Genomic DNA, 26,584 nt, shown 5'->3' with positions numbered 1-26,584 from the left:
GTTAGGAAATACTACTTCTCTGAAAGGGTGGTCAGGCACTGGAATGAGCTGCCCAGAGAGGTGGTGGAGTCACCGACCCTGGTGGTGTTCAAAGAGCGTTTGGATGTTGTGTTAAGGGACATGGTTTAGCGGGAACCATTGGTGAAGGGCGAATCGTTGGACTGGATGATCCTGTGGGTCTTTTCCAACATTAGCGATTCTATGATTCTATGAAATAGAGCACTATTTGATCTCTGAAACTCTAGATGTTTAAGAAGAAAGAAACCTCAGATTTTCCCCAGATTACTTACCATCTTTTCTCATTAGTATAAGTAGCTTCTGATCTTTGCCATACATAATGACAGGTATTTTGAAGGGAGAAGAACAGAATCCAGTGATAGCTTCTGGAACTGTCCTCCAAATACTATCCAACTGTCCGCTTATCATCTGTAATACATTTCTGTCACTCATACATATCTAGATGTAGAGAAAGCCAGGATATAAATAGTTCTTGGGGATATTGCAAAGATCAGTGTTAATCTACGGTTTGGAAACATTTGATGTATTTGGACATACAAAAAGAGTTGATGCTTGGACACATCTTGGCAGGTTGATCTTAGAATCAGTAGAGTTCTATCAATGTATGCCGTATTTCTCAGCTGCAAAATCCCCTTTACTGAGTCCACTGACTATTCTTCTCAGCAGACTTAACCTTTTTTTTTTTCTTTTTCGTTTGATATTATATTGCAATGAAGCTAGCAGTGGTAAGAATTATGGAAGTTAAATGCTTTACAATAAAGGGAAAAGATTCTTATTAACTAAAAGATTGAAATTAGGAGGGCCTATTCCCTACGTACTGCTAAATTTGACTTCTGATTTTTATCCTGGAAATGAATTTTTTCTCTGTCAAAGCTGATAATACACATTTTGGTCTGCATCTAACAATTTGTGATGAATGTTAGTTACCAGCACAAGTCTGCCATGGCTAAGCCTGAGCTTTCTAGTTTCTCACCCACATCTTTTTCATTACCTTCCTTGCTTGATCACTGTATTTCCAAATGTTCAAGCCATTGACCTGGAAGTCATATTCAATCAAAACCTTTTCCTAATTAATCACTTTCAGATTGGATTGCCTTTTTATAGAACTATAGAACTTCACTAAGACAAGCCATTTTCATCTACCCACATTCATCCAGATCATCTGATGCACCCAACTTCTCTGTCCTATCGAATATGAACTAATTCTCTTTGATTTTGCAATATTTTTTTATCTTCTCTACTTCTGTCTCACTATTAGGATGCTATTTCCAAGATGGACAGCTAGTTAGCTACTGATGCCAAACTTGATTGTTTGTTCTTAATTTTGACCAGTTACCTTTGTGTTTTCCCTTGTGCTGCTCAAAATGCTTGAGTAGAGTTTTGTGTAACTAGCCACTAAACAAATCTGTAGTCTCATTCTTGATACTCTTTTTTTTTTTTTTTTTTTTTTTTTTTGATGATAGCTTAAAAAAAAAACCCAGGTCAGTAGTGGTAGACCACTACAAATGGGACAACCCAGTGTTCTGCTTTTGTCTTTCATCTTTGTTTTTCTGTCTCTTTCTATGCCCATATTATAATTACTTTGGAGTAGAGGGGCATCTTTTTACTTACATTGCCACAGCACCTAATGCAGAAGTATCTTCATCCCTAAATAGTGTTTGTAAGTGTGAAGCAAGGTTAAGGATAAGCTACAGCATGTAAGGAAATGTCAGCATGATTCCTTACTGATTCTGAGCACATATACTACAGAGCCCATCAACACAGAGGAAACTTCAGTAATCATCTGCTGCCTCAGCTTGTGTTGGAGGGCCGGTATATGTCAGTGAGCATATTTCCATTATTTGTGCTATCTTTAGCACTACAATTTCGGGTCATAATTAAGAAAAAAGCAACAAATGTGTAAGGGGGCTGTGGAAGCACACTAACAAATTATCTGACAGTGCAGTTGTGAGTTCTGTGAGACCTTTCTGAAATTACAGAAGATGTGGACATGTGGGAAAGACATTTAGTTTGACTATTGACAGAAGCAGGAACTTTTGAAGAAATCCTGTGAAAAATGAAGCTAGATATTCAGAATGTAAGAAAAAAACAGATTACAATTAACATTAATCCTCAGTGTGACTGAGGAGGTCTAGTATTTAGCTGGTGAACAATGTGTCTCTTAGGAAGAATAAAAGTAAGCAGAAGATGAAGTTACACCTCAGTAAACTTAGAAAACATATGAGATGACAGTTTTCATTCTTTTTCTCGTTCCTTGCTACAGAACAAAATTCCAGGTCTTTTAAATACAAATGCTATCTGCAGATGGACTTTGTGTTTTTTATTAATAATAGATGTTTCTATGCTCAGGTTTAGTGGTTTTGCATCACCCACATAAATGCTTACATGGACATAATATTTCTCTCTAGTGTCGAGAGAAATCTAACACGGGAAGCTGAAATGCAAAAACAGTTCTGCAAGAAGTGTAGAGGTGAAATACTGGGAACAGAATGAATGGCCGAAGGATACTGAGATAAAAAAAAAAAAAGCAAAGACAGAATAACAGTTAGAAGTTCAGTGGACTGAGAGACTGACTCTATGAAGAGAGCAAATCCAGAGTTTGAATACCGATGGCTAGATATTACAGAAAACATGATAGACGATGATAAGAGAGAGAAATGGGGAGAATATGATTTTTATCTTTTTGTTTCTGTTTTGTGTTTTCACACACAATTATAAAATGCATAGTCAAGCTCTCAAGCAGGATCACACTTGAGATCATAACATGTATACTGCTTTAGGAACATGCATTTTAAATTCACTGTATTTTCCTGTGGTTACGAAAAGCAAAGGCTTAAAGGGGAATTTGTTTTTGCAAATTGTGGAACAAAGAGTATAAAGTTGGAGAGTAAAACAGATTACTAATATTCTGGAAACTTTAAAAATACTCTAAAATATGGAAGAAAAACACCCTTTCCATAGGACGCAAAAAGTCTTTACATCTTTTTCTTGTTTACAACACATTTGTAAAGCTTAAGCTCCTTTAATTTAAATCTCCTTTTATTTATTTTCATTTAATTTTTATTAGAGCAATAACTTTTCTTGTGGGCTTAAGAAGTAAACAACAAGTCTTAAAACAACTGTTTGTAAACTTCTCTTCTGAGTCTCACCTTGAGTTAGCTGTGAAAGTAATGAGCTGTCCTCACCATTAAAAAGGAGGTCACCAGATTTTGATGTAGTGAACATCAGTTGAACTAGCCTAAATGCCTTCTGTGATTGAAATTTACTTTAAACTGTAAAGGGTCAAATACTTAGGGGGAAAAAAAAAGCCAACAAACTGTAAAATGCTGTATTAGTGTTGTCAAAAATTAGTCATTAGGAACCAGCAACAATTCAGCTTTTTCCTTGTGGTATTTTGCTTGTGAGAACACTGCAAACTGTGTCACACAAGTCTGAATCACAGATAATCCACACCATGGGACATCAAATCACATTGTTGTGGTATTGGCCTTTGGAAGGATGGATATCATGGAGGTCCTTAGTACAAAGAGATTGTGGACAGTAAGTTCTGGTCTCAGGAGCAAGGTAGGGGTATGTCTGAAGCCTTATTTTCTAGATCTGTTTCCATTCTTGGGTCCACTGAGTTGATCAGGAAATAGGAAGGTTTAGTCCCTGAAACTTTGAGGATGTTAGGCATATGGAATTATATTTGTTAGCTCTGTGAAAGAAGAAAAATATCAGAGGGAAACATCTTACTCTCACCTCCCTTCCCCTGCCAAAACCCACCACAAAACCCAAGAAACACTGTACACAGGCCAGGGACAAACTCACTGTTTATTTCAAGCTACTGGTAGAAGCTGTTATTTATTTAAAACTTCAAACGATTTGCAAAATCATAAGCATAAAAATTCCGCAAAGGATGTGCTCTTTTCCCCCACCATAACAAAAAACACAGTATGACAAATTAGCAGGGGACTGCAGCAATCAGAAATATCCTAACTTTTGCTCTTTCTTCATGAAAGTTTTTAAGAATAAAACTCACAAATACTGAAACTACTGAGGGCGGTAGATGAAGGAGCTTACAATGTTGTTGTCTGATCCTGGCTTTCTCTTGTCTGTCTTCATAGTAAGGCTTTTCGAGTGCGATCCAGGGAAGACTTGTGCATGCAGAAGTGGCTTTTGTTTTTCTAAGTACCTGCCAACACTAGACAAAATGTTTCTAAAAAATAGGACACTGACAATTTAGCCATTGTCATTCTACAAATTAGAGAAAAATCTCTGCGTGCAGTACCACTGCCAATACGTAAGTCTGGATTGTGTGTTGGCATGTATGCCCAAGAAGAGTCTATCACTTGACACGTCTTAGATGCCTCTGCTGTCAACGTGGCAGTCTGCAACATGTGCTCAGGGTCATAGACATCTTTGTTACTTTACAGTCCATATCACCGAAAGGTGCTGGAGTTCTTCTAAGTAGGCCTTTGTGTTTAACTTGTGCGCTCTGAGGGCTCTGTGAGATAGACAGGGCTTAAGACTTGAGGCTTTACTTTTTGCAGGCACAGCTGTGCTGGAGATGTTTGCCCACTTCACTAGTGGTCAGAACAGGCACTGCCTGCTCACTATAACTTCTTACTGGGCACAGCTGCAATCTCAGCCTGTGGACTATAAAACAAACTGTTGGAGAAGTTAAGGTACTGCAGGACTTGTGTGTCAGGATGGGAAGACATATAAAGTCTCCCTCTCACTTTAGCAGGCCTACTGGGCAGAGCCTATAGGCTCTGGTGATGCAGAAGAGAAAATGTTATTCGGTTCAAATAGACAGTGTCTCAGCATGCCCTTTGGTACTAGTTTCCCTTGTTTAGTGTGTGGGCATCATATATGACAAAGAGAAAGAGAGAAATACTTTAGAAAAACAAACAAACAACTCCTCCCTCTCAGAAAAAAAAAAAAGAAAGAAAAAAAAAAGAAAAAGCAATAAGAAATTGTGGTTGTAAAACCACAAAAATTGGAAATGAGGCTCCAAGGCAAGTGTGAGTCTTGAAATTTCTTTTAGCTCTTAAAAAAAAAAAATCCAAACCAAAAAAACCCCCAAAGCACAACTCTCTTTCCATGGATTCCAGCTTAATGATGCTCCCTCACACGCTTTTCTTCTTCTTCTTTTTTTTTTTTTTTAAGGGAAGATTTGAAATAATGTTTTTAGGCTTTGGCGTGAGATTTTTTGCTGCTTTATGTTCTTTAGAGAATGTAGAATGGTATTTTTCCTGTTTGAATTTTACTTAGAAATTTGAGAAATGCCAAGTCTACTCTGTTATGGTCTTCCTGGTGACTTCCTGGATATCTCGGAGGAGAAGTATTGATTTCTTTCTGTGCAGAACAGCAGGACTAAAAATACTGATTTTTTAGCGAAGAGAATCTCATTCAAAGCCATTGTTAATTGCTGAAAATAAAGATTATTTTATAGCAAAAAGAAAAGAAACAAAAGCTTAAGAACAGTCTCACTTTGCAGTAGCTTTTTTCTAGTTGTTCAGTTTTCAGTATCTTGACATTTGTAATATTACGTGGTCAATCGTAAGAGAGTCATTGACAGCACACTTCCTGATACAAAAGTAGGAAAGTAAGGGGAAGAGAAAGACAAGGAGGACTAATATTTAGAAAGAAGCTGTTCTTTGTACTTCTAGCACATGTAACACATACCCTGTGACTCTTCTGTACTTCAGTTCCTTGTTAGGTAAGGTATGGATGAGATCACTTACACTTTCTTTTTTTCATAGTGCACTGAAGTACAAAAATGTAAAATGCTCACAGATTCATAGAATCGTAGAATGGCCTGGGTTGAAAAGGACCATAATGATCATAGAGTTTCAACCCCCCTGCTATGTGCAGGGTCACCAACCACTAGAGCAGGCTGCCCAGAGCCACATCCAGCCTGGTCTTGAATACCTCCGGGGATGGGGCATCCACAACCTCCTTGGGCAACCTGTTCCAGTGTGTCATCACCCTCTGTGTGAAAAACTTCTTCCAAATATCCAACCTAAGCCTCCCCTGTCCCAGTTTAAAACCATTCCCCCTTGTCCTATCACTGTCCACCCTCATAAACATCCTTTCCCCTTCCTGTTTATACGCTCCCTTCAAGTACTGGAAGGCCACAATGAAGTCTCCTCGGAGCCTTCTCTTCTCCAAACTAAACAAGCCTAGTTCCCTCAACCTTTCCTCATAGGAGAAGTGCTCCAGTGTCAGAGAAGAGTTATGCGGTGCTTTTTGTATCTGAAGGTAACAGTGTTGAATCAGCCTTCACTAACACCTGAAATACACAGGGTATAAATATTATTTCAACAAGGAAAAGCAAATTTGATTATTTAAATTGGTTGTTCATTATGTAATGTTTTGATTCATTTGACCCAAATGAAAAAAAAAATCTAGATAGCAATATCTTTCCACTGTAATCATCCCCTTTTCATTGGTTACCAAAGAGACAAATATATTTTCAGCTCCACTTTTGCTTAGTGAGGAAGAGGACATCAATAATCAGTTCTGGAAATCTTGGCTGATAATTGGTCATGGTAGGAATGGAAGTGCAGGGGAAAGTGCATTTGGGAGCTATGGTGATGATGGTTTTTGAGTACAAGTTGATGAGAATTGGCAAATTCTTCCTTATCAGAATAGGACAGCAGTCACCACTGAGGCCAAACAGCAAAAATATATCTCATGTAATATGGTAATTCAACTGCATAGATACTGCAATGGCATCAGTCTTCAGTACACGTGTCTCAAAGGATCTAATTTCAGCATAGTAGTAAAGGACTGAGTTGGATTTAGGTAAGAATTATCCAGTACAGAAGATGAGATCTTGAAATTTCTTTTTTTCCTCTGCCCCTATCAGAAGTTGGAGGTTCCTATGGTTATATAGGTAATGCAACCTCCTGTGGGGGTCCATTGATCTGTAAACACAAACAGATTAAAATGAGATGTTGAAGTGATAGACTCCTCCGGCTGCCTCCTGTACTCTACTTTTCTCATAAAAGTAGCTGTCCATTTGGCAGAAATGGCTGAAGTGCACAAGTAACTGCTGATGAGGAGACAAATGTCATTGGCACAGCAGGCAGTCAAAAAGTTTCCATATCCTGAACATTCTAAGCTGTAGATGATTACAACTGGGGAACTGCTTCAAGAACAATTTGGTCATCCTTGTTCCTGGCAGTCATCGGTTTAAAGACTACGTGACTATAAAAGACCAATAAGGAGGGCTTCTGCTATCTCACTTCAACTCACCACCAGTCAGTAATTAACAGTAAACTCATGGTTTGGTCAGTACATTTCCGAGAAATCTGAGAGTTCACTTTTGTGTATGCACCTTAATTTGGACAATGCAAGAGTGACCTGAATCTGGGAGCAGAGGATTCCTATGTTTATTATTTATGTTTCCACATGCCAATATTGAAAAAAAAAAAATAGTAGCATATACAGGAAAACATGTAAATATGTGAAAACATTATCTGATAAATGTAAGCAGCAAATAAATATGGTATGTATGGACTTGCTGAGATGCTCTTTTGAGTTCCAAGTTGAAGCAGAACAAGTAAGTTCCTTCCTCTCAGTGCTCAGTGTGCAATTTGTTTCGCTTTTTGAGATGTTGGACGGTTGGGTTTTGTTGACAACTTCTTTGGTCTTAGAAGGATATTTTGATAATTTCAAGGAATAAAAACAAATGTGTCAAAGCTTCATTTTGAAATAAAGTAGTCTGTATTTAAGTAATGCAAAAGATAGGTATGAAGAAGTTTAAATGGGGTAGATGATGCTTCAGAGTGGTAAAGGGCAAAGCTATCAAGTATATGAATTTCAGAAGAGCCTTAATCTATTAGGGATGTTCACATGCTGAGAGAATAAGCATTTCAGAAAATGATGGAGTTGCTACTGTTTATTTAATTCTAAAAGCCACCACAAATGGTTCCATCCAGACTACTGATTGGTGTACCTGAATATGAAGAGTTGGAAAAATGCAGTCCAGTCTGTCTACTGAGATGAAACCTTACATTTTTGACAGTGTTATACCTAATCACTTTTCTGTAAAGTAGTCTTGGTTTGTGTGACAGGGCATTCTTCATCTTATCCCATGAAGCTTTGCCACTGTACAGACAGTAGCCAAGTATTCACTTTGTCAGAGAAGGATACTACAACTGAGGGCTTCCTGGGTGCTCAGATTACACAGAGACCCAAGTTTCTTCTCTCTGCTCCCAGGAAGTATTGTGAATTTTACATGAAATTGCTGCTTGATACACCAATAGAAGTGGAAAAAGCGATGTCTCTTTACTTGCTCCTAAGTTAACTATTGGTCTTTCTATGCTTCAGTTTTTGATGTCTGTTTTGAGTTCAGAGCTTCTTGACTGTGTTTGAGGCATTAAGTGTACTTTTGAGTAGGACGATTTCTTTGGAGGACTCTGAAGTCTGTTGAGCTAAGGGAAGAACTGAGATCCTTTATTGCCTGGGCAACCACTAGGTGTCTGTGTGAAGAGTCAATCCGCTTTTACAACCTATTTTTAATTGAAAAGTATGAACTCTGCTTATTTTTTTTGGACAGACAGAAATGTAACATGAGTTGAGACTTCTGGATATGCTATAAATCAAACTGCATTCCTGGATGAGCAGGATTTAAGGCGTACTGGTCTTGTCATTTGCCTGCAGCTAGTTCTGAATGGCTGTCTCCTGAGTATGTTGCTATCATATGCTTGTGTGGTGTGCTGGCTGCTTTAGATTGCATCAGAATTTAGATTGCATCAGAAGCACCGAGTTACCCTGTGTGCTAAATGAAGAGCCTGACATTCCACTCCCTTTTTGAATTTTCCCATATGAACTGAGTGACTGAAAGATACGTGTTATACTGCCTAGCACTGAAGTATCTAAATCTCTTACTGGATCTCATCCAATTTAGCTACAATGCAAAGTTAATTATGAAGAACAACTGATACTTTTAACACACATTTTAAAAAAAGAAGGTCTTAATATTCAATATTTAGCAAGAGACTCGTTATGTATAAGATTCCTGAAGGATTACACTGCAGGAGAAGCAAGAGAAGCCATTAAACTGTCAAAATGTTCATATCATGAAATATCACTAAGCAAAAATATAAAAGCAAAAAAACTCAAAGCAGAATCAACAAAGTGCAACTGTTACTGGCATTCTTCCTGGGATAGTTTTTTCTTGCCTTCCTCATAAAAGCAACAAGTAGCTTACCAGATTCACTGGTACACTCTGAGAAATCTTTATGGTAAGCATTTGAATCTCAAGAGCATACATGTGAATCCTCTTCCTGTTCACATTCATGCTGTATGAATTTCTGTCTAGGGATCTGTTTTCTCTTTCCTTGCAGGTCATATTTTCCTTCCTACCACAAGAAAAGGGATGTAAAAATCAGAATATTGGCAATTTATGTACCATCGTAGATGTTTTCACAAAAGGAATTGGATAGTTTTGCAGTTGTGATACCCCTAGTGGAAATAATTATCTCCAGTTTAAACACTGTAAATCACAGATAAAAGAAGTGCATGTTAAAGCAGACTTGCCTGTCTAACAGCAGGTCTGCTTTCTCTCAGGAGTCAGTACTGCTTTCTTCCGTAGATCCTGTATTACTTCTTCTCCAGCTTCCCTCCTGCTGAAATAACTGTGGTGCTAATAACAATATGTGAGAAATGACTAGATGTGCTAGTTTTTTTTAGATAATTATACCAGTTTTTCCAGTTTTCCAACATTTTTTCACTTATTAACTCATCAGTGCCAGAAATTGGACTTTTCCAGTACATAAATCCTAATTAACAAGCCAAAGGGTTGAACACTCCATTTTACTCCTGATGTGCCATTTCCCCTCCATTCTTGCTTAATTGGCATTTTGAAAAGCAAACCCATGCCTTTCAAGAGTAAAAAAAGAAATACAGATGTATTTTGGGAAATAGGTGGAAAATTGGTAAAGGGAGGAAAAAAGTAAAGAAGATGTAGTTGGGCTCTGGACCTTCTGGTCATTCTGAGGTTGCAGGGCATGGAGGTGTGCAGAGTGGCTGAGATGAGTGACTGAACTCCATACATGGGCACAGGGGGAGTTTATTAAATGATGCTGATCCTGTGGAGCATCTTTTAATTCCACTAAGGCAGCTAAGGCTGCATGTGGTACACTACTGATATGCATTGATCTTATGGGTTTCCATGCAGCCTAAATTTCTACTTACCAAATCCAGAAACAGAAAGGAGATGGAGAAAGATGTAGATGAGGTGGAGGCTTTTTAAGACTGAGGTTATCATTAGATTCGCTGTTTAAGGACTCAGTCAGCCTTGGTATGTTCTTAGGTATACCCTGAGCCTGTGGGAGAGGCTGGTGAAAGGTGGAGTGTCTAAGCAAGAGTCAGTGTCAAAATGGTATGTTATCCTGTTACTACTTTCCTTCACTGGTCCTGTATTACTTCTTTCCCAGCTTTCCTCCTGCTCTGAGTCCCAGGAAGAATGGAGAATCTCATCTGAGAGGCGTGAGAGTGTGAGTGGGTTAACTGTGAAAGAGGAAGGGAATTGGCCAAAAAGATGTTTCTCTGGATAGATAGGATTATAGAGAACTGAAGAGATTTGTGAGATTTTGAGATTCTCTGTAGCAACAGATGGAAGATAATCAATTTACAAATTATGCATAAAAGGCTGTTGATTTCTGTTGGGATTGGTTATGTAGAGGTTTGGGTCAAAAGAAGTCCATCAAAAAATGACAAAGTTGGGAGGTAGGGTCTTGTCACATTGTATTGGATAGTTTGCAAACTGGGAGTGAAAAGGGAAGAGTGTAGGTAGGAGATGATGCCCTTTTTCGGCTTTTACCTGTGTGCTGTAGAGAACAGAAGCAAGGGAAACAGTCATGATACATGCAGCCTTATAACTTATTGTAAGTGCCAGCTGGTAAGAAGGGAAATTAATAGTAAGACTTTATGTCAGCTAGGAAGGGGTAACTCAGTTCTTATCTTGCTCCCATCTCCATAAAGGCCTGTCCAAAACAAATCTTTTGAGGTTAAGAAAAGGATGATTAATTCTTTTTTTATTTTTTGTGCTAATGCATTAATTGGTTCCAGGCAGACTGGGAACAGCAGAGCCAAGATATTGCAAGGAAGGCTGCAGTCCAGGTAATTTGAGGTCTGTCAGGAGGCTGAAAAACACCAGGAAGTTCATAAACCCTGGAGTCTTTTATTATCTGAAAAGTTTTGTAGGTCCAGAAAGTCTGAACAATGCCATGTTTTGGGGTGCTTAAAGAGAAAGAAGGAAGAGAAATGTCATAATACTTTGGAGTTATTCCAGGAGTGCTGTGCTGCCTTAAGGGGAACCTCAGGAATTTATCTCCTGACCCTGGGTACCATATTTCTGGCTCCTATGATTGCCTTCCAAGCTACTAAAGATCAGTCCTTAGCAACTGAATGTTAGGATTCCTTGTCCCAAACCTCATGCTTAACCTCTTCTTATGACACCGCTGGGTGCTAGCATTCTTGACTGTTAGCATGTGGGTGGCCCTCTTCATTAGCCCCATCTTGAGCCTGTTGTCTCTGTACTACCCTTTTGGGTTGTGACTGGTTCAAAATCTGTCATTGCAGGATTCGTGCTTACCAGGTGCTCTCCCCTTGGAATGGTCTGATTTGATGTGTTCTCCCAGTACTCATACTGGGAGAAAAAGAGCATAATCTTAAGGGGTGCATCGCTAAATCCTGCCCTACCAGTCAGCAACAGCAGAGTATCACCAAACCACAAGAGCTTTTATATGAGGCTTTTATTTAAAGGAAGTAAAAAACACTGGCTTTAGTCATATTAATTTCTCCTTTTTATTGGCTTTTAGGGAAAGAGCAACAGCTCAGTGACATGTGTTTGTAACAAATACAGGTTATGAAATAAGTGTCTTTCATTATTTGTTCATTTTGCAATGAAAAGCTCTCCAAATCTGCCTCCTAAATGGTTTAACTCAACATTAGAATTGATGCTGCCAAATACCGACTGATTCAATAGACGACGAGTTTCACATTCCTCTTTTACATGGGGAATGTGATATAGAACAATGACCTCAATTTTCTACTGTGTCCTTAGATTCACCTCTTTTTTGGCTGTCTCTTTTTCTCTTTCAGTATCTTATAGTTTTTGGAGTCGTGTGGGTCTTTTAAGGGCGCTACTATTTAATAATTAGACAGCATACTTCTTGTGGGTCTTTTGGTGACACCTTTTACAAGTAACGAGTGTTTAATAGAATGTAATTGGAAGCTCTGATCCTTACACCTTGACCTCTCTAGACCTTGTACACAACTAAGTGACCAGACAGACCTTAACACTCATTAGGAGTTATCTGGACCCCACTTTACAAAGCTATGTGAGGAAACTGTTTAGATTTAGCCTCATGCCACCTGCTTTGTAATCTGTTGCTGTGCCCTCCGTTGATCCCGCTGTCCTTATAGTAACTGGAAAGCTACCAATGATTTCATTTTAAAGCAAATATGCTAATTCAGGAAGTATAGAATGGAAAGCTGGTCACTATATTTGTCAGCATGAGACTTTCAAAATCCTGTAATTAGGAAAGATTACTTCAGTGCCATGGAGAAATGGTCATATCATTACAAAATGGAAGAAAAATATCTAAAGAAAATTATTGAAATCAGCTAAAATTTGTTTTGATACAGTATGTTCAGATGAGGTCATGCTCTGAGACTTCTTTTCTTTTTTAAATAAATTTGTCCTGTTCTTACCTCTAAAAGTCTCATATATCTTTAAAGTCAATTATTACTTTTTATTATTGGCTTAAAAAAATGTATGTTTCTATATGCATTTCTGAAAAAGGTCCTGTTGGCATGCCATTAATAAACACAAGGAACAGATTTCTTTGTTCTTCACTCATTTTTTAATAAATATGTGAAAATACTGTTAAATATCCTTTACCTAGTCCACAGATGTATTCCCACTGTTTCATACTTTCTCCCACTTTATTTTCATCCTAATGAGTTGGACTAGATTTTGTCTGATTTTTAACTCAAACTACAGAATCCATTACAATCCCATGCCTATTTTTTCTTTCTTTCTTTCTTTTTTTTTTTTTAAGATAAATGCAGCAAATCATGTAAAAAAGGAAAGGAAAAATAAAATTCTTAAGATTTTTTTGATAATTTTGCAGTGGCTTAGGAAAATGATCCAAATATTTGTTCATGATCCTTTCTGGAAGCTGTTACATGGCACCAAATGTATCCATATATAGAAGACAGATTTTATTTAAGAAATTGTTTGAATGATCTTGTTAATGCTTATACATTTCAGTTATTTGTCCTTTGATGAGTAGTCTGTTTTGAGATCTTCACTGCAAATAGAGGAAATGAAGTGCTGATGTCGTAAGGAATAATTTAGTATGTCTGGATAGTTCTAAAAGAAAACATCTGGATCAATTTGTTTACAAGGTCCCTGTAGATAAAAAGCACTATCTCTCCAAGGAATCAGCTTATGTCCTTTCTGAAGAATAATTAAAAAAAGGAAAGTGGACTGTCATCATACACAGAAAGCTCCTGGGACGTTGTTTATGAAGGAATCCAAAGAAGGTTTGAAATCCTGTTTCATGGGAGATCAACTAGTTGCTGAAAATGTGGTGTGGTTTTATGATTGTCATTTAGCCTGGCCCGCCCTGTTTATCTGCTTTCCCCACAACCCCCAACTTAAAAAATAATAGATTTGAGAAGCTGAGGTGAAGCATCATAAAGTAGACTTGCAAGAGCTGTATGTGGAATGGAGATTAAACTTTTGGGATACTGTGATCCATATTTCATGTGGACATGTGAAATTGTCTTCTGGGAAGACAGTTCTGAAGCATTTTTTAATGTAATGTTCGGAAGTTTCAGCTCTTGTTTTTTTTTTTTTTTGATGCAAGGTGTCAATAACTTACAGAATGACATTTGTAGGTTGAAAAGAGAAAAATAAAGAGCTAATATACTCAGGTATTGCAGTCTGAAAGATTGTGCAACTTCATTTGCTGATACTGTACCTGCTCTTGAAAAATATTTTGTGTTCTTCCTTTAAGAACTCTAACTACAGCCATTAACATAATCATAGTGTTTCAAGTTGCAAAGCAATCAAGCAATCAGGTTGCTATGACTTCATCACTAGGTAAAATTACAATGGTAATACAATTTAGAATGTTAGTATATTCTCCTGATGGGACTGCAAGTGTTCTCTGAGAGTAAACGGGTCTTTTAAAGTCTTTTGAAGTTACTACAAGCTATAGTTTAGCTGTGTTAGCAAAGGAGTGTTATAGCCATATTTACTGAGGCTTGTGCCTGAATGTTCATAGAATCATAGAATCATTTGAGTTGGAAAGCACCTAGTCCAACTCCCTGCAATGAACAGGGACACCTATAGCTCCATCAGGTGCTCAGAGCCCCATCCAGCCTGATCTTGAATGTCTCCAGGGATGGGGCATCTACCACTTCTCTTGGCAACCTGTGCCAGTGCCTCACCCCCGTATAGTAAAAAACTTCTTCCTTATATCCAGACTAAATCTCCCCTCTTTTAGTTTGAAACCATTTTCCCTTGTGCTGTCACAACAGATTCCACTAAAGAGTCTGTCCCATCCTTTTTATAATCCCACTCTAGATGCTGAAAGGCTGCTGTCAGATCTCCCCAAAGCCTTGTCTTCTCCAGGCTGAACATCCCCACCTTTCTCAGCCTATCCTCATTTTCAAGAGCTGCTTCATGCACTTCCTTAATTTATAGTGTTGATTTTTATACCATGTTTTCTGCAATTACAGGTTTTTCTCTTGAAAAGTAAAGCTGAAATTTGACAGACGAATAATTTTCAGATGGATATTTTCCTTTCAGAAGACACGTTTTACAGACCTTGTATATGGCCTTCATTTTTTTTCTGTTTCATTTACATTTTATATATCCTTTTAATTACAAAACTGATGAAAAATGCTGGCATTGAATTTTAATTTTGTGGCTATCAATTTGATATGCCCAGATATCTCTCTCACTTTCTTGTCAGAAATATAGGGTGTTAGTTTTCTACAGCTATTCCCTTTGAACTCCAAGGGGAATATCTCAGTATTTCATTTTTCTTACACCGTTGAGGGAAGTGAAACCTCCATCTCTCCTGTGGGACACTATCCTCAGAGTTTCAAGTGCCTTAAACAACCATGTAGAAGTCAAATGACTTTGGGACAGAACATGGGTCTAATTTCATTCTAAGTTTGGTCATGAATCTGAAGGCTGTGGTTCAGACAAACCTCAGATCCATTTAAAATCAGTTGCAACTCAGCATCAGCATCCACAAAGCCTAGCTGAATCGTATTGTTGTTGACAGTATACTGAGCTTATAAAGAATCTGGGCTTACCGTAGACGACTGGGATCATTATATAAATCAAAAGAAGATGAAAGTTGAACCCACATCTTTCAGCTTGAATACTAAAAATCTGCCAAGAGGACTAAAAGATACCTCCTGTAAGGGTGATGAGTTGCAATTTCTTTTTGAATTCTCTTGTTTTACATAGTAAAGAAAAGGAGAGAATGACCTGATTAAATCATATGAGTATGGACTTTTTCTTCTGCTATCAGGAAGATTTATTTAAAGTTAGCATGAAATCTTAATATTTTACTTAATTTTATGATGAATACACCAGTCCTGTGAAGTTATATTGGTTATCTCCATCCTGGAATTCTGAAATGAGGAAAGAGAGTATTTTCTTTCCCAAGAAAATACACCTAAGTCCTTAGACTTGCCTGGATTGTATTTTAGGGTTTGTTTTGTTTTGGTTTGTTTTTTTTTTTCTAGATCGTAGAATCTTTATTTAATGCTGCATTCTTTTGCAGAGAAAGTTTTCGTTCAGTTACTAAGTAATCTCCCAGTAGTGTGGAGAACATTGCAAAGATGTGCAATTTTGCACATTGTTTTTGCTTCTTGGTGTATACAAGTGAGGAGTGTGCATAACCCTTGGTTAATGATGTGTATTTATTTATTTTTTAATAATAATTCTGCAATAGATCTTATTATCTGCAACAGTAGAGTGTTGGAAGTCCCCACACATATTTCATTATTAAGTGGCTTAGTCACACAACACAGTGTTTTAGGTTTACTTTACAGATGTGTTTTCTTTTGTAGTTCATATAAAAACAGAAAAGCAACCTAATTCTTTATTTTGTGGATTAGTGGAATCATCTCATGGTCTTCTGGTAATTGCTGGAGAAATTAATGGAGTTTTTGGAAAGGATTCTATGATAAGTAAGAATTTAGAGTGAGATCCAAAAAAGCACTTAGATGCCTAAAGAAAAACTTAGACACCTAATTCCAAGGGAGTGTGTAGACACAGGCACTGCACTGATGGGACTGCTTAGGTTGTTGAGAACCCAGTATTCTATTAATGCATGTGGTCAGCGGCTCTGTTGTCTTTCTGGAGCTGAACACTGAACTGTTGTTTCTAATATAATGTGGTAGACAAATATTAATTATCTGTTCTACTGCCTGCTCACCTTTTTGGAGTTTAAATCTAGTTTCTACTTACTGTGTGTGTCAACTATGTGCTGATAATACAGAATTCACAAAATACAATATTTATTGTCATTCAAAAAGGAGGTCCACTTCTTCTGTGCTCTAAATTCAACTACTTGAGCTGATCCATTCTTGGTTTAAGAAGTCTACCTGCTACAAAGCAAGCTTGTCAGATAATTTCAGATGAGACAGTAAACTAATGTAAGAGAATTGTCAACTTCATTTATGATTGATTGGTGATATGTGCTGCATCTCTGTAGCAACAACAGCTACCACATTTTCTATCCATATTGAAGATGAATAATTTAGCCAATTAAAAGCAGTTGTAAGAGATTATTCAGCATCTGCCTTTCACAGAGTTTGTCTTGTTCCTTCTGATTATATTCAGGTATTTTTATTGAAAATGGTTGAATTACTCTTCTTTAATTCTAACTTAAATAAGATCAGCCTGGAACTGGTCTGTCTCAACAGAGGATCCCACCAGATTTGCTGATTTTGAAATTGTCAGAAAATTTACAAATCCATCACCTCTTCAATTTCCATTTTCAGTTATTCTGGTTTAACTACCCAAATTTATTTATTCTGGTTTTAGAATCTCCAAGTCTCTACAAAAAAGTTTTTTCTTTTTTTTTTTCGGTCAGTTTTTTTATTTTTTATTTTATCTTGTAGACGTAGGATGATCTTAAAAAAAAAAAGACACAGTGAAACTATCCTCTTCAGTCACATCTTTAGGTCTTTAAAAATAGAATTATGGGACAATTGTTGTGTCCAGATTCTTGTATGTGTTACATTTTCATCTGCTTTCAAAAGAGAGGGATTCAGTTCTACCTGTAGTGCTTGGAATGCATAATTTTGCAGGGACAGTTCAAGTAGTTCTGTGGCTGCCATGAGACTTAAACTAATTTTTAGAACTAGAACTTTACAAATGTGTCTCATATGACAAAGTGCCTGCTGAATCTGCTCTTCAGTATTATAGGCAATCTCAGGTTATTATATTTTCACTGCTGCGAATGCTGGTATTTTATAGAATTTGAGCCTATTTTCAGTGGTTTAGGGGAGATGCTGGCACAAGTAAGTCTGGGAAATAAATCCTTCATGAAAATATCTGCTTTGGTGCCTGCCTTTCTCTCACAGACATACTTGCAGAAAAGTGGACAGACACCACAAAAATTAAAAGGTAGAATGTTGGGGTTACAACCCAATATGCAATTTTTTACATATTTGAGAAATATTTTTTTTTCAAGTCTTATTTATGCAATCCATGAATTTACTGATGTTTGAATAGTACAAACACAACATAGGCAGTCATGAAGAAGGCAAGATGGCAAAGAGAGGGCACCGATATTGCAAAGATTTAATGAGTGGTAATAGAAAGGTAACAGCAGTGTACGCATTCAATAAAATAATGGAACCATTCTTCAACATGCTACAAGTGTAGAATATTATCAGACATACCTCTGCTGCTCCTAGTTGTAGTGTCCATCAGATCTAAAAGTGGCTGTAACAGCAAATATTACTGCAGCCCCTGAAAGCGTCCACTGTAGCCCAGCTGCATCCTTGATAACCAGATTGGTTAAGACAACTGTGTATAGCCATAAAAAAAGGAGAAAAGCAAAGAAATGTGTTATGGCTCATCCCTTGGCTCAGAGGACAGACTGTGGAAGAGAATGTCCAGAATTCTTCTATTCTTTACACTCTGTACTAGTGGTTGCTTGAAAGAAAAGGTTGCAATACAGTTTAAATTTATATATTATTCAGTCATGCAGAACAGATTTCCATTGATGAATCATAGAATCATAGAATCACCAAGGTTGGAAAAGACCTCCAGGATCATCCAGTCCACCCACCCACTTACCACCAGTATTTCCCACTAAACCGTGTCCCTCAGTACAGCATCTAAATGTTTCTTGAACACCTCCAGGGACTGTGACTCCACAGGCTCTCTGGGCAGCCCAAACCAGTGCCTGACCACTCTTTCAGTGACTAACTTCTCTGTATAGACAAGCCTGTGTCCTTTTCAGGACCTGTGATTTTCTTTTTCTAGTTTGCCTTTGTCGACTTAGTTACAAGTAGCTGAACAGTCTCCTCTCACCCCCATCCAGTGCAGTTGGAAATTGTCACTTTAGAAGGCAATCTCTGTTTTTAATACAGATTATATAGTGCCCAAGGTTTTGATTAAATTACATTGAATGTTAAGTTGACTGGCAATAGAAGTTAGTGGCAGCAGATCATGAACAGTCAGATAGCAACCGTATGGCATTTACATGTGTATATACTGGTCCTGCACTGGCATGGAAATTGGTTTGACCTATGTGACCTATGTTAGCTGGGGAAAATCTGTACTGAAGCCAATTGTCACACTTTCCGGATGCCAAAGGCGTCTGCTGTAATTCTATAAGGTCATTTTGTAATACAGACTTCCACATGGTTTGAAGCACAAAATGAGAATGTATATTGCTCAGTTAAAGTATCTAGCTTGGTCTTCATTCTGGTGGCTTCACTGCATTCCCTCCAAAAGATTCTGAACATAGAATACTTCAGCCAAATTTTGCAATATCTTTAATTGAGCAAAGTATTCAGAGAGTAATATCTTTTGCTGTCTTCTATTCTTGCCACTGAATGTGAAGGGCAGTGATAGACAGAACTCTTCCTTTACGTCTTTTCAACACAGGGAATGTTGCAAATCTCTTACTGGGTGGCTGCATTTTCATTAATTTCCTTCCCAAATATCTGAAGCATGTATTTTTTCATGGGACTGAGATGAGAGATCCTCTATACGCAAGGAAAGCTTTAAGAATTGGCTCATTGATCTTATTATGGAACTCTATTTCAAAAAGCACTTGAGGACAGCAACACATACTCGTATATTTCTTCCACCTGCCCATATCGTCTTTGATAAATACCTAAATCTGTCACACTCAGTTAGTTGTACTCCAGTCCTTGTGATCAGCAAATCATGGATGACTTTTACCAACCCTGAAGGTAGAGACTGGGTTTTTTAGCTCATGTAATGCTCTTCTAAGAAGATATACAAAGAGATAAAAACATTCATTAAACATCTGAATTAATCACTGTTAATAGTTCAGAAGGGAACTGAGACTAAACGAAGCTAAAACTTTTCATAACAAAAATTTTATAAGTAAAAATAAGCAGAGAAAGCATTAAGAAGATGCTTCTTACAAGCCATTGTTTTGTGAAGACAATTCCTAGAATTTTCAGTGAGACTAAAGTCTGGTTAACAATTATTTTGGGGATGTTTAAATTTCCCCTACTCCTACTTCATTCAATATATATATTTTTTTCTTTTGGCAACTTAAGCAGCAAGGTGACTATATTTTGGACTCATTTTAATAATTGATATAATATCTTATTACATGACTCTATCTTGTTACTCACCACCAAGAATTTCAAAGCATATTGCATTTATAGCAATTGCTTTGCATCTTACTGACAAATATCAATTTCTGAGGAAACTGCAGTAGCATATAGTGTTGAGTTTTAGGGGTTTGTTCTGAGGCCCAAGGAGAGTTTCTCATTAAGTTAAGGAGTCAGATCTTTTGTTAGAGAACTTCTTATGCAACTGAATTGAGCATGAACTTAAGCATAAAGGTGAGATGGGATTTCATATCCAGCCTCTTTCTGTCAAATGCTGTGTAGAACCTCATCTATACTGTGTCTTTTGAACCGTGGATGAAGTTAACTATACTTGTAATACAGAAGCTGGAAAGCATCAGGTGCTGTGCCTTTATTCATGTAAGTTCTCTTTAGTACTCAAACTCTTTCTGTACTTTGGCTAAAGGTTTAGGCTTTAAAACGTGAATGAGTTTTTATGCGTGTACAGCACATCAAAGTGACAAGGAGTTAGGGTGACTTTTAGCATTCAGGTATGACATCATATGTCAACACAGCACTGTACTAGGCTCATGAGTCCTCCTGAATGGTTTAGATCTTATATCAGCTGTTATGTGTATAACCTTTGCACAGTAGTTCAAGTGCGGATATGATATTATATGCCCACTTTCCTCTATGGCAACATATGCAAACAGTGGGGTTAACTGCTTCCTGCTGTTAGAACTTAGATCTAGGAGGATTTAACAACTGGAGGCAATTTTCATAGCTAACATTTTAGCAATGAGTAAAATCTTATCTTGCTATCCTATCCTTCAGTTTCTACAAGAATTCTGTCATTGATGGACTGCCATTTCACACTGTTATCCATGTTGGTGTTTTAGTTTATATTCTTGTCTCAGAAATCTTGAAAACATTGGACTCTGTGGTGTAACAATTTACAGAAAACTTGTATTCCTCTGTGCGGTGTACGGGAAGACTAAACTAGAATAGGCTTACTGTGGTAGAAAAGAAAGCTCTATTACTTCTTGCAAACCATTGAATTCTGTGAATGGGAGGGCTGTGAATTCCCAGGAAGCAATTTGTTTGTATTCAGAAAAAGTACACATGCTAAGCATAGTGTCTGGTTCAATTTGTATTGATTATGTAACAGCAGGTTGTACCATCTGTTCAGCAGTGGTATATGATTCTGCTTTCTTCTATCACATCTTTCTCTTGCTGATCTTATGCTTGAGTTTCAGTTTAGATTTTCAGTACTGGGTGTTGCAAAAGAAAAATGTGCCACAATCTTCTCTTGATCTTGCTTATATTTTCCTTAAGTGACTTCTTTCAACGTGATGGGTGGACAGCAGCCTTTTTAACAGATGTTTCTCACCGGGTATTGCATAATTATTTTTGAAGAGGCTTCTAACAGCAGATGTTTCCACGTCTTTGTTCTTTCCCCTCTTGACACTTCAACACAAACAGCAGATTCCACTGCTGCTGTCCTTCAGATCTAGTGAAAAAAATACCATAGCAGTGATGTTGTTTTTTTTTCAGCTCATTTGGCAATAGTAAATATGTACTGGCATGATTCTCCTCTCTTTCCCCCTTGTCATTAGCCATGCTTGCACATAGTATCTCATGCTTTCTCTTTTGGAAGCACTGTCTTTTTCTACAACCTTTGTATAGTTGTATAGTTTCTTCCAAAAATTTGTCGCACTGAGAGCAAGCGTGAATCTTTGACTTCCTGCCATTTCAGTATGTAGTTTTTGATATTATTCCAAAATTGACAACTGTGCCCTGTGACACCTCCACCACTGTGAAGAAAGACTCTTTGGTATTACTTTGGATACTTTTGGGTGAAATAGTTCCATTTTCTTTTTCTCTCTCGCAAATAGAGATACAACAAACAACTGGTCTTCCCTACTGTTCACAGAAATAGCTCTGATTTCTTGCAAACCGTTTTGTAAGGGGACTTCCTAATTTGAGTACTTGTTCCTCAAAGACCAAGGGAATGCAACTAAGAATGAAATAAAGGGCAGGCCCAGACAAGTTTCATCCAGCTATAATTTATCATTACAAAAGATGAATTTCAGCTGTTAGCCTAAAATGATGATAAATGCCTGGATGAAGAAAATAAAAACTTTCTAGTAAATCTACTCCATGTCTTACTTTAAGCCTCATGGATTTTACTTCCTGTATGTAAAAACATAATCTAATGGTATAGCACTTCAGACACATGACAAGTTTCATCCTTTCTGATTCTGGGTTATTTACTAATTGGTTTGGGTCTAGTGACAAAGGTTTTACTTTTATGGATCCTGAGGGAAAGAAAAGCATTTTTGAAAGACATAGAATATTTTAAATTTCACAAGCTTTACCTGGAAAACAGAATCACAGAATGGTTAAAGTTAAAAAGGACCAGTGGAGGTCTTGTACATCACAGTACAGACTCCTGCTCAAAGGAAACAATTAGAGTTGTGTCCAGTAGGGTTTTGAGTATCTCCAAACGTAGAGACTGCTAAGCTTCCCTAGACAACCTTTTCCAGTGTTTAACCACTATCACCTTAAGAAGGTTTGTTCTTATATTTATTTTTTATTTATTTGTTTATTTGTTTATGAGAACATTATGGAAGACAGTTTTAAAAGCTCTTCTAAAGTCAAGATGAATTACATCCAATCACAGAATTACAGTGTGGTTAAGGTTAAAAAAGGGATCTTTGGAGTTCATTTGGCCCAGTATCCCTGGTCAAACAGGGCCACCTAGCACAGGTTTCTATTGAATATTTCACTGGAGGGAGACTCCACAAACTCTCCGGACAACTTTTTATATTGCTCAGTCACCTGTGCAGCAAAGAAGTGTTTTCTCATGCTCAGGAGTTTCTCATGTTTCAGACTGTGTTCATTGCTTCTTGTCTTGTCCCTGAGTGCCATTGAAAAGAGCCTGGAAGGTGCTATTCTCCAAATTCTTTTCTCTGCCCTTCTTGAAGATGTTGCATTTGCTTTCTCCTTCTCAGGGACCAAATCTGACTGCTATAACCTTTAAAAGATAATTTAGAGTAGTCTCACAGTGTTACTGGCCAGCTGTCATGGACGCATCCTATTTAGCTTTGTGTACTTGTGGGTATCCAGTTAGTTTAAATGTTCCCTAACCTGATTCTCTTCTATTAAGGAAAGTCTTCCCTGCTCCAGACTTCTCCACTGGTGCTTCGGGCTCCTGAAGGCAAATAACATTCCTAGTAAGGACTGAGATGAAGAAGTCACTTAGGATGTTAGCCTCTTCTGTTTACTTTGTCACTAGATCCCATGCTCCATTCAGCAGCTGCTTCACATTTTCCCATGTCTTTCTTTTTCTGCTAATGTACTTGCAGAACTCATTCTTTTTGTACTTGATATCCCTTGTCAGATTCAGCTGCAGGTGAAATTTGGCTTTCCTAAACTCTTCTCAGACTGTGCTTGTATTCTTCCTGGGTGCTTCCATCCTTGCTTCTGGCTCTTGCATATTTGAGTTTTGTCAGGAGCACCTTGATCCATTCAGGACTCCTGCCAGCTTTCCTTAAGTTCCTGCACATAGGGATGGACTGTATGTAAACACAGAGAAGGTGATATTTGAAAATTATCTTCTTTTTGTAGGGCTATATCCCCTGGGATTCTTCCAAGTAGACTCCTGAATTGGCCAAAGTCTTCTCTTTTTGAAGTCTAGCGTTACAATCCTACTTTTTGCCTTGTTTTCTCTTCTCAGAATCCTGAACTCCACTATCTCATACTTAGTGAAATCAAGGCTTTCCCCATTTTTTCATGTCCAGTTCTTCCTTGTTTGCAAATGTGAGGTCTAGGCAAATGCCTACTTCCTGCTGGCTCCTTGATCACTTCTCATTTCTATCCATAGATATTGTATTCCTGATGATGAGTAAGGCCAAATCATTTGAGAAAGGCCTCATCTACTTCCATATCAGATGATCAATACAGTTACTGACATTGCCTCGGTGATTGATCCTGCTATATTATCTATTCACTGGTAGCTAAATCATTTCCAGTTGTTCCTAAGTTACAAAAGCATCTTTGAAGGGAGACAGTAGAAACTTGATTCTTTGATAAATATAAAAATATACTGAAAAAAAACTATAAGATGTGCCACAAGAAGGAAGCATGTATTGGAAAGGAAAGGAATTTGGTGGTACTTTTTTTTTCTATCCACTTTCTTTTTGTCCTGTTACAGCAACAGTGTTCATCATCATTACTGCTTCTGTTTATTGCTCTAGAAACCAGTGTGACAACTTGAGAGGACTTTGCTACTACAAATAATCTCTAAAACTTCTTTTTTTCTTCTTCCTTCCTGTGTTCTGTCTTGGTGATTATCTTGGTGTTTTAATTTTCTGGCAAGCTTAGCCGTTATTTTTCCCCCAGTGAAAAATGAATTTCCATTTGACTTTTCATGTTGTTTTCCTTTTCCCTGAACAATTTCTCCTATATCTGATTCTTTTTCCTTCAACAATAATCACAAAAAGTTGGACATGACAGAAACATGTAACAGATGAAGATAATGTTCATTTCAAGTTTTTGTGTTCTTCAGGTGTCTGTTGAATTATCTAGTCATCTGTATACTTCTTAAGACATCTTATTTTATCTCATCTTCCTGATCTGTTTGAGGCTTGAAGTTTTTTTTTTAAAGCACTGCTAGGCATAACTGTGTCAAAGAAACCAACCAACCAATCAAAAAAAAAAAAAAAAAAAAGTGTTTAGTTCAGCATGTAAAGATATAAATGCACTCTTGCAAAGGGAGCCCAATGGTCAGTCTCGCTTAACCATGGGAAACCTTCTTGCAGATTGTAACTAGTGAAAGGAGAAACATTGCTAATTTTAGTATATTTGTTAGTTATATGAAATAGTCTTACCATAATCTCAACCTCCAAAAAATACAGAAAAAGAGAAGAGAAAAAGTAGAAAATAAAGTGTCAGTGGCTGCTGTACTGTAGTATTTCTTTCTTTTCCAAAGTGTAATCCAACTTTTCCTTGAATTAATGTACGCAAGTCACTTTAACTGCTGGCTGCAAAACTTTTGGCAGTTTGTTTGATATTCCAACCAATCTCTGTGTAAAGAACTGTCTGAATTGTTTATAGGCTTGTCCTTCTGCCCAGAGTTTAGTCCACAATCTCTTATTTTGAACACAATTGCACTTAGAGAGATGTTTGGGCCTTGCACTGGAAGACTGTGGTTAGGGAAGATTCACAGAATTTAGAATCATTAGACATGTTTTTATCAACAGTTAAAAACGAGTAAAGCAAAGAGGTAATTCCTCATAAATATTTCCGTTCAGTATTCTTACTATGCAGTATGATCGTAATTTATATTTTCACAACAAAATCTATTTTTGTTTCTTAAAATTCTTGGAAATGTAAAGCCACTAAGAAATAAAAAGTGACCTGGCAAATTATTCTCTTCATGTTGAATATAGGATAAAGAAGGAACAAGAGTACAAGATGAAGATTAGGAAGACTATTTCTGCTGTTCCTTTTTCAAATTTAGATGTATGGGTTGTGTTAACAAGGTAGGTAGGAGTTTTTTTGACACAGTTGCACAGTTATGGAATTTAGTATTAATCTGGTGTCAAATCTCTATAAAAGTATCTAAAGAACATTTTCATGTCTTCAAGAATGTACATAGGTGAACCTGGCCTTTGCATTATCTTATCTTCATGCTGAAGGGCAGACTGTTTGGAAAGGGATGATGTGAACTCATCCTTTTTGAGTCATCAGAGAATTGAAATGGCACATTTATTTCTTTCAGACCTATAACCAACACCTGTGTGAAGAGATCAAGGATCCTGATTTGTTTCTAGGTAAGACACATTATTGTCAAAACCAACCAAAGCGTACCTCCAGTAATGTAAAAGAGAGGAAGAAGTTTTATTGAAGTAGTAATTAACATTGCAAAGTAAAACACTGTAAGAACACTTATTAAGGTACAAATTTTACCTGCTTGGTATTTATTTCAGACTGTCTAGTATGTTTAGATATGTTTAAAAGGCAGATAGTCCCAGAATAATCAGTAATTGGGAACTCACTGAAGATAGATAGGGAAAGGGAAAAAGATAGTGCTTACTATTAGAAATGAGGAAAAAGAGCAGTTAGAAAGAAGAGACTGATTAAGTTAAATACAACCGCACACATACCACAGTCTCATTTTGAACACATAGAAGATGAAGAGTTGTATAACACCCAACATATAAATAACCATCAGAATAAATTGTGTCAGTTGTCAGGTTGTGTCAAGCTGAACTACAGCAGAATTTACAAAAGAATTAGCAAGTCTATCTCAATTTTATTAAAACTTTATATATACATGTATATATATATTTATAATTCCACGTTCCAACAGGAAATTGAGGCAAATATTCTTGATAGATCTATAACAGAGTGGATGCAAAAGGAGTTCACTAAAGGTATCTAAAGAACTACTTTTTAGTAGTTGATGTATTGAATAAGCATCTATTGAACCTTCAGTGTTCAGTATTTTTAGTAGTGTCCTTGATAGTGATATAGTACAGGCTTATGAAATTTCAGTTGACGCTAACTCTACATACACTGAAAGAAATTAATTGAATTCAGAAATTATATTTACACATAAAATTCAAGGCTTTTTGATAAAGAAATGGAAGTTGTGGCATTTAGACAGAATAATCAACTGTGAAGATGCAGGATGGAAAACCCAACACTGCAAAAAAAGTACTAAGGTTCAGTGAAT

At 37.1% G+C, this 26,584-nt stretch overlaps 1 non-coding gene across 7 annotated transcripts in view; it reads left to right on the top strand.

The window, feature by feature from the left end:
* The window catches only part of LOC112532525, a 243,058-nt gene that overhangs the window by 40,734 nt on the left and 175,740 nt on the right, over positions 1–26,584 (top strand). For 6 of the 7 annotated variants that reach the window (XR_003075402.3, XR_006939491.1, XR_006939487.1 and 3 more), the window contains exon 5: positions 25,628–25,679. This is a non-coding gene — a transcript (uncharacterized LOC112532525). Of the gene's footprint in view, positions 1–25,295; positions 25,389–25,627; positions 25,680–26,584 lie in introns of all 7 variants that reach the window. The other variant, XR_006939490.1, reaches the window with a different exon arrangement.

This window comes from Gallus gallus, chromosome 5 (genome assembly GCF_016699485.2).
Source record: "Gallus gallus isolate bGalGal1 chromosome 5, bGalGal1.mat.broiler.GRCg7b, whole genome shotgun sequence".
In the NCBI taxonomy this organism is placed as follows: Eukaryota; Metazoa; Chordata; class Aves; order Galliformes; family Phasianidae; genus Gallus; species Gallus gallus.
Note: the sequence above shows the minus strand (reverse complement) of the source record. Positions and strands in the feature narration are given on the sequence as shown.